Here is a 15,748-nt window from a genome sequence, read left to right as displayed (position 1 = left end):
ATTTTTATTTTTATTTTTATTTTTATGGAATTTTTTTTGACCTTCTCATCCAACATCACTCCACATTTTAAGCTTTCTAAGGAATAACTATTATATTTCCCCCATGGGTGGACCTCTGTTGTCATCTCAGAATGTAATTGGACACGTTATTTCCAAACAGCTGGATGTTTTTATTAACCTCAGTTCATGAGGACTTTTTTAAACTTCCCTTCCCACTCTTCATTATAGCCATAAATATCTCACGGGTGTATTTCTATACACATTTTTCATTTTCACTCCACTAATACTATTCATCTATTCTTTTCACCAATGTTTTATTTGGATATACTCACACACTCATATATATATCGACGTTAACACTAAATATTATTATTTTTTTTCAATATAATTTCCTGTGGTCAGATTATCACTAATGTTCTTTGGGACCCTTATGTCTCACAAAACACTTTTTCCATCACTTCTATATTTTTTCCTTATTAAAAACATTTAAATAAATGTCTGATGCCCATTTTTAATTTTATTTTCTATTTTTTATTTCCTCCTCTTACACACATTATTTTTACGGAATTTTTTTACACATATTCGTTCCTAATAAAATTTTGTTCTTATATCCTTGTAATTTAAAATTGATCCACTAGATGGCAGCATGATCTATTATGATGATCACTATAGCCTAGAGAGACATCCCATAATAAGCCTGTACACTCCACCATTTTTCCATTATCGTACAATCATCCTCAGGTGTGTATCAGGGCGAATGATTGGCTGATGGGATGACTCTGGCTATTTATGGACGATGAGGTCGACTGACGGGTACCGCTCCCCGTAGACGTCCTATGACGAAACGTACGTAGGGCGGAAACCCACGTCACTTCCGGTCCGCAGCTCGCCTAGGCTTGGAACGCAGGAGCTTCCTTGGCGCAGACTGCCAATATCTGAAGGGATCTGCTGCATCTACCCAAGCGTGAGTCGCTACTATCACATTGTATACCCGATCCACACTTATCACACTGAGTAGCTTTTCTCTTTTCTCCCTTTTGTACCCAGATGGGATCTTTTTGGGTCCGAGGGGACCGTCAGTAGACAGGTTTGAGGATCTCACCTACATCCTGTCTTTTGGCTCATATACTTAACATCTGTGGTCTTAGGGTAAGTGTGACACCTAGTGTTTAAACTGGAGAATTACATCCCAAAAGGTATACAATTAGTATCCTCACTGCTCCTTTGATTTAAGATCGATTTATAACCAATACATCCAGCGTTTTTTACCTAACATTATTTATTCAACAGTATTTATTCTACATTATTCACCTATTTAATAATTGTATTAATCATCATTTACTCAGCAGTACCTACTGGAAATCACTATAATATTGATTTTATATACATCTTTAACACACATTTTTACCACACTTCACATTTTCTCTTGTATTTTATTTTATTTATTTATTGTCTTGGCCTAAGTTTTATATATATCGACCTATGTACACAACTATCTATATGTCACTTTGCACGCACTAAGCACTTTTTTCCTCCTCACCCGCATCTTTGCACATGCGTTAGGTAGCGCCGTTTTCCAACTATTCACCCCCACACTATATTCCTGCCCCTAAGTTTCTTAGGGGTTCGGTTGGTGGCTGCAACCTTATATTTTACTGCCTGTCAGTTCTTATCCATAGCGCTGGTTCTCACAACCCCCCGTTTATAACTTATTGAGTGACTTTGTCACTACAACCTAGCAGCAATGGATATTTTTAAGTATATGAACTCCAGAGCAGTAAATATAGAGGAAATTTTTGACCAGGAGACCATCATACAAAGGCAAGACATGGAAGGATCTTTTAAAGAGTTAAAACAGAATATGGAAAAACAACTGAGGGTCTGGTGGGACATTGCCACATTGGAAAAATACACCAAGGAAGGTATAGCACCTAGGAGACTTAGATGGGACATATCCCCCAATGACCACATCACAGACCCTGGTCTCCTGGAACAATGGTATGGTTTCTTTAATAGAAGTGAAAAAGAACTGCTGACTTTAATAATCAAGAGGAGGCAATACAAACTCAAAAAGATCGAAAACACGATTATACAAATTAAGGAACAATTGGCACCTTATTCTGAAACCAATGAGTATAAAAATAAAGAAAAAGCGCTGCAAGAAGCTGTACAAAAATATGATAAAACCATACAAGCTAAAAAACAGAAGAAATATAAGAGGGACATTCTAGACTATAGAAACAACACAGTCTATAAATGGCAATCCGATGAATTGTACAATGGTTTGGGCACTATTGTGGACCCTGTCCACTTAGTATCAAGGGAACCGTCTGAAATTGAGGATGAGGATGATGATACATGGATGGAGGTCACTACTCCTGTGACCCCTATGACTCCCAGAACACCGGGAAATTTGGGAAGACCACCTTATGAACAGACCACTGAACCAAGACCACCAAGAAATGGCCCACAACCGAATGTACATTATGATAGAACGCCTACTCACAATCAATATCGGGTTGATACCTATAATAGGTTTTCCCCTCTCGACTATCACAATGAGGAACAATACGAATACAGAGAACCATTCACCAGAAGGGATTTTTTTCCGAGAGGGAACAGAGGCAGACCCCCAAGAAATTTTGGAGGCCCACAAAGGAATCCAAATTTTTGGGACAACCAGAGGAACAACTGGAGACCACCACCCCCGAGACGCGACCACCCAGGTGGAACACATGGAGGACACAGACCACAGAGGGGACGCAACATGAATTGGAGGGACAATGGAAGGAGACCCTACCAGGGGAGAGACTGGGAACTACCCACAACACAAGGAGGATACCATCCATACAGATCGCAACAGGAGAGAGATGGGGATCCACCCAGAACACAAGGAGGCTACCACCCATACAGGAGGGAACAGAACAACGGGTTCAGGGAACAAGAAAGAAACGCAAACCAAGAGGAAAACGAGGGGGGACAAAGAAAAAGAAGAAGACGTTTTTAGGAAAAGGAATTTTTAATCTCAGCACAGTCACTTTCGATGAGGATGAACTGAAACTCTTGGATCTTGGCCTCAAATATGCGCCTAACAAAAATTTGGACAAATTCGAGGCATACATAGATCTCCAAAAATATATCCGCAAGCTCAACATAAAAAAATTTTTTGCCCTTAAGAAAGAGAAGAATACAAACACGAAAAATGAGGAATTTAAACATACAACTCTTAGAAACAAATCAACATTCAACCCCAAAAACCCCCAGAATGAAAACCTAGAGGTTTTCAAAAGAATGGTAGAACAAGAAATAAGAGATTTAAAGATACGGAACAGGAAAGAGGAGGAAACTTGGAACACCATCAAAAAACTGGAAAAGAGGAAGGGAATTGTGATAAGACCAGCGGATAAAGGAGGAGGTCTGGTTATATTGGATAAAAAGGAATATGAGGAAGAAATGGAAAGGCTCCTCAAGGAAGAAAACACATATAAAAAACTTAAAGGAGATCCAAAGAGAAAATTTGAGAAGGCTTTAGACACATATATAAAGAAAGGGAAGGAAGGGCATATTTTAAACAAAAAGGAGGCCCAATATTTGAAGTTGGAAGCAGCAAGAACCCCGGTTATATATTACCTCCCCAAAATACACAAAAATGAAACAAAGCCACCGGGACGTCCAATCGTAAGTGCAATAAACTCAGTCCACTCCAGATTAGGGGAATACCTGGATAAATTTATCCAACCACTAGTACCCCAGGGTAAATCATACCTCAGAGACAGCAAACAGCTGTTACACGAATTAGAACATCTCGAGGTAACGGATGATGACATCCTGGTTACAATTGATGTCAATTCTCTGTATACCAACATAATACAAAAGGATGGCTTAGATGCTGTAGAGTGGGCGCTGAGTAATTTTACCGATTTTAAACAGGCACAATTGCACTTTATTTTAGAGGGACTTGAAATGGCGATGGATTCGAATTACTTTTGGTACAAGGGACAATATTTTGTACAAACAAAGGGAGTAGCCATGGGGGCCAGATATGCCCCCAGTGTGGCCAATATTTTTATGCAAAAGTGGGAGGAGGAGCAAGTTTTTAGTGTAGATAGACCTTTTTTAAAATTTTATCGAAGATATATTGATGATATCATTTTAATATGGCGAGGCACCCCAGAATCATTACAAGTTTTCTTTGATGAGATTAGTGATAACGGATATGGAATTACGTTCACGGGAAACTGGGACCTCAATAAAATCGCCTATTTAGATTTGGAGCTCTTTAAAAAGGATGGTAAGTTACAAAGTAAAACCTTCTTCAAAAAAACAGATAAGAATGGGTACATACCTACACGAAGTTGCCACCACCAACGATGGCTAGGCAATATACCCAAAGGCCAATTACTACGAATTAGGAGGAATTGTAGTGACATACAAGACTTCGACAATCAGGCCGATATATTAATAACCAGATTTTTAGAAAAAGGCTACAAGAAGAAGGAACTTGAACATACCAAACAGTTGGTCAGGAAAATGAAAAGAGAGGACTTAATCACAGAAAATAACAATAGAAAGAAAAACAACGGTAACAGCTTTGAGTATGCATTTATTACAGGCTTCAACAAGCAACATAAAGATATGGAAAAAATTATCAGAAAACACTGGCCTATTCTCAGAGCAGATAAAACTCTCAAGCAATTTTTGCCCACAAGACCATCATTTATCTACCGCCGAGCTCCTACCCTAAGAGATAAAATTGTGCATAATGTAATTAATCCACCCAAAAAGATCCTATTACCCACAGCCATCAATGGTTTCTTCCGATGTCAGAAATGTCTCCCTTGTAGAAACAACAGGAAACAACAGAAAAAAATAAAAAGTTTTAAATCCAATGTCACGGGTACAGAGTATAAAATTAAAGACACCATCACATGTACGAGTACACATGTCACATATGTGGTGGAATGCCCTTGCAAATTACAATATGTCGGAAGAACCACACGACCCCTCTTCGTAAGAATTAGAGAACACATAAAGAACATCAAAAAGGGATTTGAAAAACACACTCTATCAAGACACTTTAAAGAGGTTCATGCACAGAATCCAACAGGAATGATTTTTTATGGAATTGATAAAATAAAAAACGATTGGAGAGGTAGCAACAAAAGAAGAATGATATCAAAGAATGAAACTAAATGGATTTTCTTAATGCGTTCTCTCCGTCCTGAGGGATTAAATGCCGACATTGATTTAAATTGTTTTATCACAGACACATAACTCATTTTTATTCCCTTTGGATTTTACCTCAAGAATTAACCTCTTTTGGTTTTGTTTCTTACATTTTGTTTTCACATCTTGTTTTACTTCCCCTTTTTACTGACATTTTATGATATCCTTTATGTGCGATTTTTATATTTTTATATTACTTGATATATATTTTTTACATATGTTTTTACATATGTTTTATATATGTATTTTTTAAGCCTGTTCCCACACGCCTTCTTCCTTTTTCGATACGCATCTCTACTTTTTGATTTTTTTAGATATTTCTTATGGATTTTACGACATTTGTGATGCGGATTTTTTCTAGCCTTCTCATCCGACATCCCCTTTTAGCCTCCTTATTTAACATCTGGGTAATATTAATATACCATCTTTTATGTTGAGGATCTTCTCCTATCTGATAAATGACTGTCTAACGCCTCCTAAATGTTTTTAACCTTTTTGGAATTTTTTTCGCTTAAACATCAATTCTTCATTACTATCAAGATTACCATCTCTGAAGAGATATGGAAGTCAACGCATCAATTGATTTATTATCTTATTATCTTACATATGATATCCACTTCTATTTTTATTTTTATTTTTATTTTTATGGAATTTTTTTTGACCTTCTCATCCAACATCACTCCACATTTTAAGCTTTCTAAGGAATAACTATTATATTTCCCCCATGGGTGGACCTCTGTTGTCATCTCAGAATGTAATTGGACACGTTATTTCCAAACAGCTGGATGTTTTTATTAACCTCAGTTCATGAGGACTTTTTTAAACTTCCCTTCCCACTCTTCATTATAGCCATAAATATCTCACGGGTGTATTTCTATACACATTTTTCATTTTCACTCCACTAATACTATTCATCTATTCTTTTCACCAATGTTTTATTTGGATATACTCACACACTCATATATATATCGACGTTAACACTAAATATTATTATTTTTTTTCAATATAATTTCTTGTGGTCAGATTATCACTAATGTTCTTTGGGACCCTTATGTCTCACAAAACACTTTTTCCATCACTTCTATATTTTTTCCTTATTAAAAACATTTAAATAAATGTCTGATGCCCATTTTTAATTTTATTTTCTATTTTTTATTTCCTCCTCTTACACACATTATTTTTACGGAATTTTTTTACACATATTCGTTCCTAATAAAATTTTGTTCTTATATCCTTGTAATTTAAAATTGATCCACTAGATGGCAGCATGATCTATTATGATGATCACTATAGCCTAGAGAGACATCCCATAATAAGCCTGTACACTCCACCATTTTTCCATTATCGTACAATCATCCTCAGGTGTGTATCAGGGCGAATGATTGGCTGATGGGATGACTCTGGCTATTTATGGACGATGAGGTCGACTGACGGGTACCGCTCCCCGTAGATGTCCTATGACGAAACGTACGTAGGGCGGAAACCCACGTCACTTCCGGTCCGCAGCTCGCCTAGGCTTGGAACGCAGGAGCTTCCTTGGCGCAGACTGCCAATATCTGAAGGGATCTGCTGCATCTACCCAAGCGTGAGTCGCTACTATCACATTGTATACCCGATCCACACTTATCACACTGAGTAGCTTTTCTCTTTTCTCCCTTTTGTACCCAGATGGGATCTTTTTGGGTCCGAGGGGACCGTCAGTAGACAGGTTTGAGGATCTCACCTACATCCTGTCTTTTGGCTCATATACTTAACATCTGTGGTCTTAGGGTAAGTGTGACACCTAGTGTTTAAACTGGAGAATTACATCCCAAAAGGTATACAATTAGTATCCTCACTGCTCCTTTGATTTAAGATCGATTTATAACCAATACATCCAGCGTTTTTTACCTAACATTATTTATTCAACAGTATTTATTCTACATTATTCACCTATTTAATAATTGTATTAATCATCATTTACTCAGCAGTACCTACTGGAAATCACTATAATATTGATTTTATATACATCTTTAACACACATTTTTACCACACTTCACATTTTCTCTTGTATTTTATTTTATTTATTTATTGTCTTGGCCTAAGTTTTATATATATCGACCTATGTACACAACTATCTATATGTCACTTTGCACGCACTAAGCACTTTTTTCCTCCTCACCCGCATCTTTGCACATGCGTTAGGTAGCGCCGTTTTCCAACTATTCACCCCCACACTATATTCCTGCCCCTAAGTTTCTTAGGGGTTCGGTTGGTGGCTGCAACCTTATATTTTACTGCCTGTCAGTTCTTATCCATAGCGCTGGTTCTCACAACCCCCCGTTTACTGGGTGGGGAGGCTTGACCTCTGGCCAGAGCTTGCACAATTTGCAATGGAACTGTTGGCTTGCCCCCCGTCCAGTTTCCTGTCCGAAAGGACGTTCAGCGCAGCAGGGGTGATCGTGACCGATACGCGCACTCGCCTAGCTCATGACAGTGTAGACTACCTCACATTTATAAAAATGAATGAGGCATGGATCTCTGAGGAATTCAACATATGTGACCACCAGTAGACCATGTTTCATTCAATTCCTCATCACAGGCCACAAATATCTTCCAGACCGCCATCAACCCACAACAATTCCTGGTCCTTGTCTTCGCTAAATACAGCGGCATAAAAGGCATTTCATGTCCATTGAATGGCTAATTTTGGGGCCTATACAGGCTGACACTTACTGTTCTGTGTACTGTGAATGCCTATTGTACCTCTAGCCATCATATACTACGTTCTTTGCTGTCAGTTCAAACCATGGGAGCTAATTTTTGCCGCCTATACAGGCCGCCACTTACTGTTCTGTGTACTGTGAATGCCTACTGTACCTCTAGCCATCATATACTACGTTCTTTGCTGTCAGTTCAACCCATGTGAGCTAATTTTTGCAGCCTATACAGGCCGCCTCTTACTTCTGTATACTGTGAACGCCTACTGTACCTCTAACCATCAAAAATGAAGTTCTTTGCTGTCAGTTCAACCCATGTGAGCTAATTTTTGGAGCCTATACAGATCGCCACTTACTTGTGTATACTGTGAACGCCTACTGTACCTCTAGCCATCATATACTATGTTCTTTGCTGTCAGTTCAACCCATGTGAGCTAATTTTTGGAGCCTATACAGGCCGACACTTACTGTTCTGTGTACTGTGAATGCCTACTGTACCTCCAGCCATCAAAAACGAAGTTCTTTGCTGTCAGTTCAACCCATGTGAGCTAATTTTTGCAGCCTATACAGGCCGCCACTTACTTCTGTATACTGTGAACGCCTACTGTACCTCTAGCCATCAAAAACGAAGTTCTTTGCGGTCAGTTCAAATCATGTGAGCTAATTTTTGGAGCCTATACAGGCCGACACTTACTTATATATCCTGTGAACGCCTACTGTACCTCTAGCCCACAAAAACAAAGTTCTTTGCTGTCAATTCAACCCATGTGAGCTAATTTTTGCAGCCTATACAGGCCACCACTTACTTCTGTATACTGTGAATGCCTACTGTACCTCTAGCCATCAAAAACAAAGTTATTTGCTGTCAGTTAAAACTATGTGGGCTAATTTTTGGGGCCTTTTATGGCCGACACTTCTGTATCATGTGAATGCCTAATGTACCTTCAGTCACAGAATACTACGTTCTTAGCTGTCAGGTGAACGCATGTGGGCTAATTTTTGCCGATTATACAGGGCGCCACTTACTTCTGTATACTGTGAACGCCTACTGTACCTCTAGCCATCAAAAACGAAGTTCTTTGCTGTCAGTTCAACCCATGTGAGCTAATTTTTGCAGCCTATACAGGCCGCCACTTACTTCTGTATACTGTGAACGCCTACTGTACATCTAGCCATCAAAAACAAAGTTATTTTCTGTTAGTTCAAACCATGTGAGCTAATTTTTGGAGCCTATACAGGCCGACACTTACTTATGTATCATGTGAACGCCTACTGTACCTGTAGCCATCAAAAATTAAGTTCTTTGCTGTCAGTTCAAACCATGTGAGCTAATTTTTGGAGCCTATACAGGCCGACACTTACTTATGTATCCTGTGAATGCCTACTGTACCTCTAGCCATCAAAAACAAAGTTCTTTGCTGTCAGTTAAACCCATGTGGGCTAATTTTTGGGGCCTTTTATGTCCGACACTTACTTCTGTATCATAGTGTTTTAAGGTGTGTCAAGGGATAATATAACAATATTAACAAAATTGACACATTGGTACCAACATCCCTAAATTACTTGTATAGAGTATAACTCTGAGATTGCAGAGTACCCGCCTAGGCAGGATATATGAGGGCTAGGGAAGACCTGAGATGGGACTTTAATGGTACCAGTAGACAAAGTATGCACAAGGAGTTAAAAGTTTAGAAATTTTATTATAGAGAATATAAAAATCATCTGCATAAGGATATGCTCGATGAATAATTGAAACAATAAAAAAAACAAAGACTAGACAATCAAAATAAAAAAATACACATAATGGATAGAATATATCATATAGATAAATGCAATAGTGTATACATGATCATGTAACAGAAAGAGGATTATAGCTGCTCAGAGTGAACACTCCAAATTGCGTCCACTAGAGTGGCGCCCGACATGTTTCGCCGGATGGCTTCTTCAGGGGCTTTGATAGCTAAAATCAATGGTCGTAATACTACATAAATTGTAGAAAGAAAATAAAGTAAATATAACAGACATTCCATGATAACATAGTTTGGATCAAATAAACATAACATCACATCATGCAGGTCCAGGGAGAAAAACCACACCCATAGAATAGATAGCCAACACCATCAAAAAGCACCCCTAAGGTCATCTACCTATTCAATCAAGTTTAACCCCTTGAGGTGCCTCCATACAACTCCCCCCATGATACTCATTTGTCCAAAACTTCCTTTAAATACACCTTATGTGATGAATCCAACCTTTGTAGATATCTGCTGAGGTATGGGGTTTAATCCATAATATATCTATGCATGTTCCATGCACTATACCATCATACCTCACTCTATCTCTTTTTCCACATGGTTACCATATTCGGTGATATTACCTAATAATCGTTCCCACACCCGTCCCCCTGTCCCCCCAGTTGTCTCTATGCGACTCCCGCCGCTTCCTATTTCGTGCATGCAGCCTTAGGGGTGCTTTTTGATGGTGTTGGCTATCTATTCTATGGGTGTGGTTTTTCTCCCTGGACCTGCATGATGTGATGTTATGTTTATTTGATCCAAACTATGTTATCATGGAATGTCTGTTATATTTACTTTATTTTCTTTCTACAATTTATGTAGTATTACGACCATTGATTTTAGCTATCAAAGCCCCTGAAGAAGCCATCCGGCAAAACATGTCGGGTGCCACTCTAGTGGACGCAATTTGGAGTGTTCACTCTGAGCAGCTATAATCCTCTGTTACATGGTCATGTATACACTATTGCATTTATCTATATGATATATTCTATCCATTATGTGTATTTTTTGATTTTGATTGTCTAGTCTTTGTTTTTTGTATTGTTTCAATTATTCATCGAGCATATCCTTATACAGATGATTTTTATATTCTCTATAATAAAATTTCTAAACTTTTAACTCCTTGTGCATACTTTATGTCTACTGGTACTGTTAAAGTCCCATCTCAGGTCTTCCCTAGCCCTCATATATCCCGCCTAGGCGGGTACTCTGCAATCTCAGAGTTATACTCTATACTTCTGTATCATGTGAATGCCTAATGTATCTTCAGTCACAGAATACTACGTTCTTAGCTGTCAGGTGAACGCATGTGGGCTAATTTTTGGAGCCTGGAATGGCCGACACTTACTCCTTTATCCTGTGAATGCCTAATTTTTCAGACTGGAAATTAAAAACAATGGGTCTGTAAAGGTTCTGCCAAATTTTGGAATGGATGCGGACCCGTTTTACAGATGTGTGAATGGACCCTATATGTATTAGATAATGTAGTTTCTGGCTGCTGTCAGTTCTGGCTGATTTATGAAAAAAATAATATTTTTTGCTGTACAAAAAAGAAAAAAAAAATGAGGGCAACTTTTTCAATTGCAATACTTCTGTTATGACATTGTCCATGTGCTGGGACTATTTGTGCACAGCTAGTACGTCTTTTGTGGCTGCAAATATGACCTAAAGGTTTTCAAAGTTCGCCTCCCATTAAAGTCAATTGGGCCGATGTTCGTCCATCCCTAATGCCATGCACAATAAATTGTGCTCTTACAAACTAATAGCACAAGTTGTGAGGAAGGTAACGCACCTAACCATCAATTCACATAGCTTCATGAGTTATGCAACATATTTGTTCTCTCATCCTATTAACATTTTTGCATCAAAGAATTAAGTCACAAAAAATGCATATTTATGGAATTACTATTTTTTGACATAAATGAAAATTTAACTATTGAAAGTCGCTATTTCTCATAAATCCTTATTTTAACTTTGGATGCTCTACTGAAGCTCCTTGTGGAAAGCTTCCCCACAGAAACCGGTTGTTGACAACAGCTGGAAAAGGTAAGAGCATTTACTGTAAAGTAGCAAAAATTTGCACAATAATCTTTTTGAATCGATTCTCTACATAAAAAATACTGTAAAAACTGATAATATAATGTGAATGTGAGAAAATCAGCATGTCTGTAAGGTAATAAAAATTCCATTTACTTTAAGCATCTTTGAATTGATGCTACAGAAGGGGATATGCAAGCATAAATATACTTGCTGTCAGGCAATGCTTTCACAAGCTTTTCAATATACTGAGCTCCTGATGTAGAAAATATTAATATAACAAACATCCTTGACTGGCACCATAATCCTCAATCACTTGCATGAACTGAGGTTAGCTCGCCAAGTCTCAATCAGCTAAAAATGTGCTTTTAGCTGGATGAGATGGAGCAAATATTCCCAGCATCTTCCCTCCCCCCACCCTACGCACAACCCTTCTCCTCCTTCCACATGGCTGAAGAAGCCGGATCATAGGACTAGTGTAGACCCTTTTAATAGCCAACAAAGAGGCAGGATAAAAATAATAAGTGATTCTCATATTTTATGTACAGCAAGTTAGCTAAATATATTATGCTCCTTTAACCCCTTCCCTGCCTGGAGAAAGATGAGAGACAGGCTGAAATGGGTAATAAGAGGAAATGTCCAATTAAGGAAGCTTTGTATTAAGGGAGTTTAAAAAGAAAAGCAGACAAGGAATATTTGTATAAAGCTGTAAATAATAGGAGGCTGTTAACCACTTAAGCCCCGGAAGATTTTACCCCCTTCCTGACCAGGGCCAATTTTGCGATTCGGCACTGCGTTACTTTAACAGACAATTGCGCGGTCGTGCAACGCTGTACCTAAACTAATTTGATGTCCTTTTTTTCCCGCGAACAGAGCTTTCTTTTGGTGGTATTTGATCACCTGTGCGATTTTTTGATCATGCGCTATAAACAAAAAAAGAGCGTCAACTTTGCAAAAATAACAATATTTTTCAAATTTTTTATATGAAATTCCCCCCAAAAAAATGTAAAAATCTAAATTTTTTAACATTTTAGGCCAATTTGTTTTATGCTACATATGATTGGTAAAAAAAAAAAAAAAAAAAAACGCAAAAAGCGGCGGACAGATCGGACCCTTGACTGAAATTTTTGACACTTTTGGGGTTACCAGTGACATTACTACAGTAATCAGTGCTATACATATGCACTGTTACTGTAAAAATGACACTGGCAGGGAAGGAGTTAAATTTGAGAAGGAGGGGTTAAGTGTGTCCCTAGGGGCGTGCTTCTAACTGTGATTGGATGTGGCTTGAGGTGTTAAGAACAGAGATCAACGGTCCTACATAGCAGAACCATATGATCTCAATTCTTACACAGGGGAGAATGACAGGCAGCTGTGTTTACATTAGCTGCCTGCCTTTCTCCCGCTGTAAATGACAATCGCGAATGCCCGGCAGACATCGGGTCCCCCGGGCACACGCGCGGGGGGTCCGTGAGCGACCTACGTCGCTTTGCCTGTGAGGGGCTGACTGCCGACGTAAATCATCGTTAGGCAGTCGGCAAGTGGTTAAAAATGCAAAACCCTGAGCAAGTAAATCTAGGGGAAAAAATTTTTTGCTTGTACACGACTGAACGATTGAGGTAAATATTCACTAAACTAAATGAACATTAACTTTGCAAATGTAACAGTTAAACACCTGGAGTATTTAAACTTTAATTGTATGTGCTCTGGTGGAGTTTACACACAAAAAACACTCTTCTGCTGTGTTAAGCTTCAGTTTACATGTGTAGCACTGCTCCCTAGGGAGCTGCTGAGAATTACACTTCTTGGGTTTCCCTGGGTTACCATTAGCAACTGACAGCAGATACACAGTATTAAATGTTCTCGGCTGAGATAATGAACAGTCCAGGGGATTTTTTTTTATTTTATTTGTGTTTTTATTGGAACTTGGACGGGAGAAGGGATGAGTGGGATACTCCAGCTTGAACTATGCACAATTCCTGAGGACACTGTAGAATGCAGCAAGGCCGATGCTTCACCGTGCCACTGAAGTGAAGATAGAGAACATGTACTCTCGTTTAGTTTCCTCTTCTAATTTGGTCTAATTCGGCACCCCCTTTCTCACTGACTGTGTGCGCTGACCTTCTGTCCACTGACACCCTACTGGACTGGTCTCCTTCTTTGGCAGACCCCTGGCAAGCTTCCTGGTACTCACGGATACTGTTTTTCCATGGTTTGCTCTGCCTCCAACTCCCTGTTCAACATCCACTGGACCACCTTTCTCAGCAACAGGAGGAGAGAAAGCCATCACCCTCCTCCTGGGACCTGGCTTCCCGCCCAAAGACACCCTGTCACATGTGCCTGTGGCTTTTATAACCTATCCCAGGATGCACCACTGTTGTGCCTACCCACTGGGATAGTTATAAAAGCCTGTGTGTCACTGGCTGGGTTTCCTCCACTGTCCAATAGGCTCCCCCATTGGATACAGTGGGGGAATTACAGACCAAATTAATTACACATGGACACATGCAACAGGCCTAACTACTGTTTAGGCTCCCCTGTGAAGCAGGCAGAGCAAACTATACTTTTTCCTAGCACCTACCTAGGAGGGTGCTACACATGAAACAAACAAAAACAAAAGGTGATCGGTAGTAATAACCCGAACACCCCTCTGTTTGGTTCACACCAGAACACCGCAAACAGGGGAAAGTTTGTTTGAACAGACAAACTCCATTGAAGTCTATGGGACTCGAACATCAAAAATCAAAAGTCCTCATTTTGAAGGATTAAATGCAAGTTATTGCCCAAAAAAAGTGTATGGAGGTCTGGGTACTGACCTGTACCAATGCAAAACATTTTTTTTTTAAAAAGGATTGTTTTTAAAGGAGCAGAGATTTACTGATTTTAATGAGACTTAAAGTGAAACTATAAAAATGAAAAATTCATATAACCACTTCTGGGCCGGAAGGATTTGCCCCCTAATGACCAGGCCGTTATTTTGCGATTCAGCACTGCGTTATTTTAACGGACAATTGTACGATGCTGTACCTGAATAAAATTGATGTCCTTTTTGTCCCCATAAAACAAGCTTTCTTTTGGTGGTATTTGATCACCTCTGCGATTTTTATTTGTTGCGCTATAAACAAAAATAGAGCAACAATTCTGAAAAAAAAACCCAATATTTTTCCCATTCTGCTATATAACATTCCCAAAAAAAATAAAATAATATTTTTTTTTAACATTTTAGGCCAATTTGTTGCTACATATTTTTGGTTAAAAAAAAAAATGCAATAAGCGTATTTTGATTGGGTTGCGCAAAAGTTATCGTGTCTACTAACTACGGGAAAGATTTATGTCATTTTTATTGTTTTTCTTTTCTTTTTTACTAGTAATGGCGGCAATATGTGATTTTTAGTGGGACTGGAACATTGCGGCTGACAGATCAGACCCCTAACTGACATTTTTAACACTTTTGGGGGGACCAGTGACATTACTACAGCAAAAATATGCACTGTTACTGTAATAATGACACTGGCAGGGAAGGGGTTAACACAGTGGGTGATCAAGGAGGTTAAATGTGTACTTAGGGGAGTGTTTCTTAGGGTTGGGCTTTTGAAATGATCACCAAGACCTGTGATCCTATATAGACGGATCACAGGCTCCCTGTGATCATTCCAGAGAGAAGAACAGTCAGCTGTGTTTACAATAGCTGACCAGTCTTCTCTCTCAGTGGGGAGCGACTGTGGGTGGCAGGCAGCAATCGGAGCCACCAGCCCCATGCATCAGAGTCCCCGCTGCCAAGTGGGGGCAGTAGCGCTCACCCTCTAGCTGCAGACGTGTGACCGACGTAGAGCTACGTCGGTTTGCGCAGGAGGGGCTGCCTGCCCTTAATGTGCCTGTAAAGTAGCGCATCTGTACAATGTATGTAGCCTGCTGCAGCAATACTGACATTTCTAAAGGAAAAAATGTCATATACAAATATACATACAAATTTGAAATCGCATGTACTCG

This window comes from Pelophylax lessonae (assembly GCF_965119305.1).
Source record: "Pelophylax lessonae genome assembly, chromosome: 11".
Classification (NCBI taxonomy): Eukaryota; Metazoa; Chordata; class Amphibia; order Anura; family Ranidae; genus Pelophylax; species Pelophylax lessonae.
Note: the sequence above shows the minus strand (reverse complement) of the source record.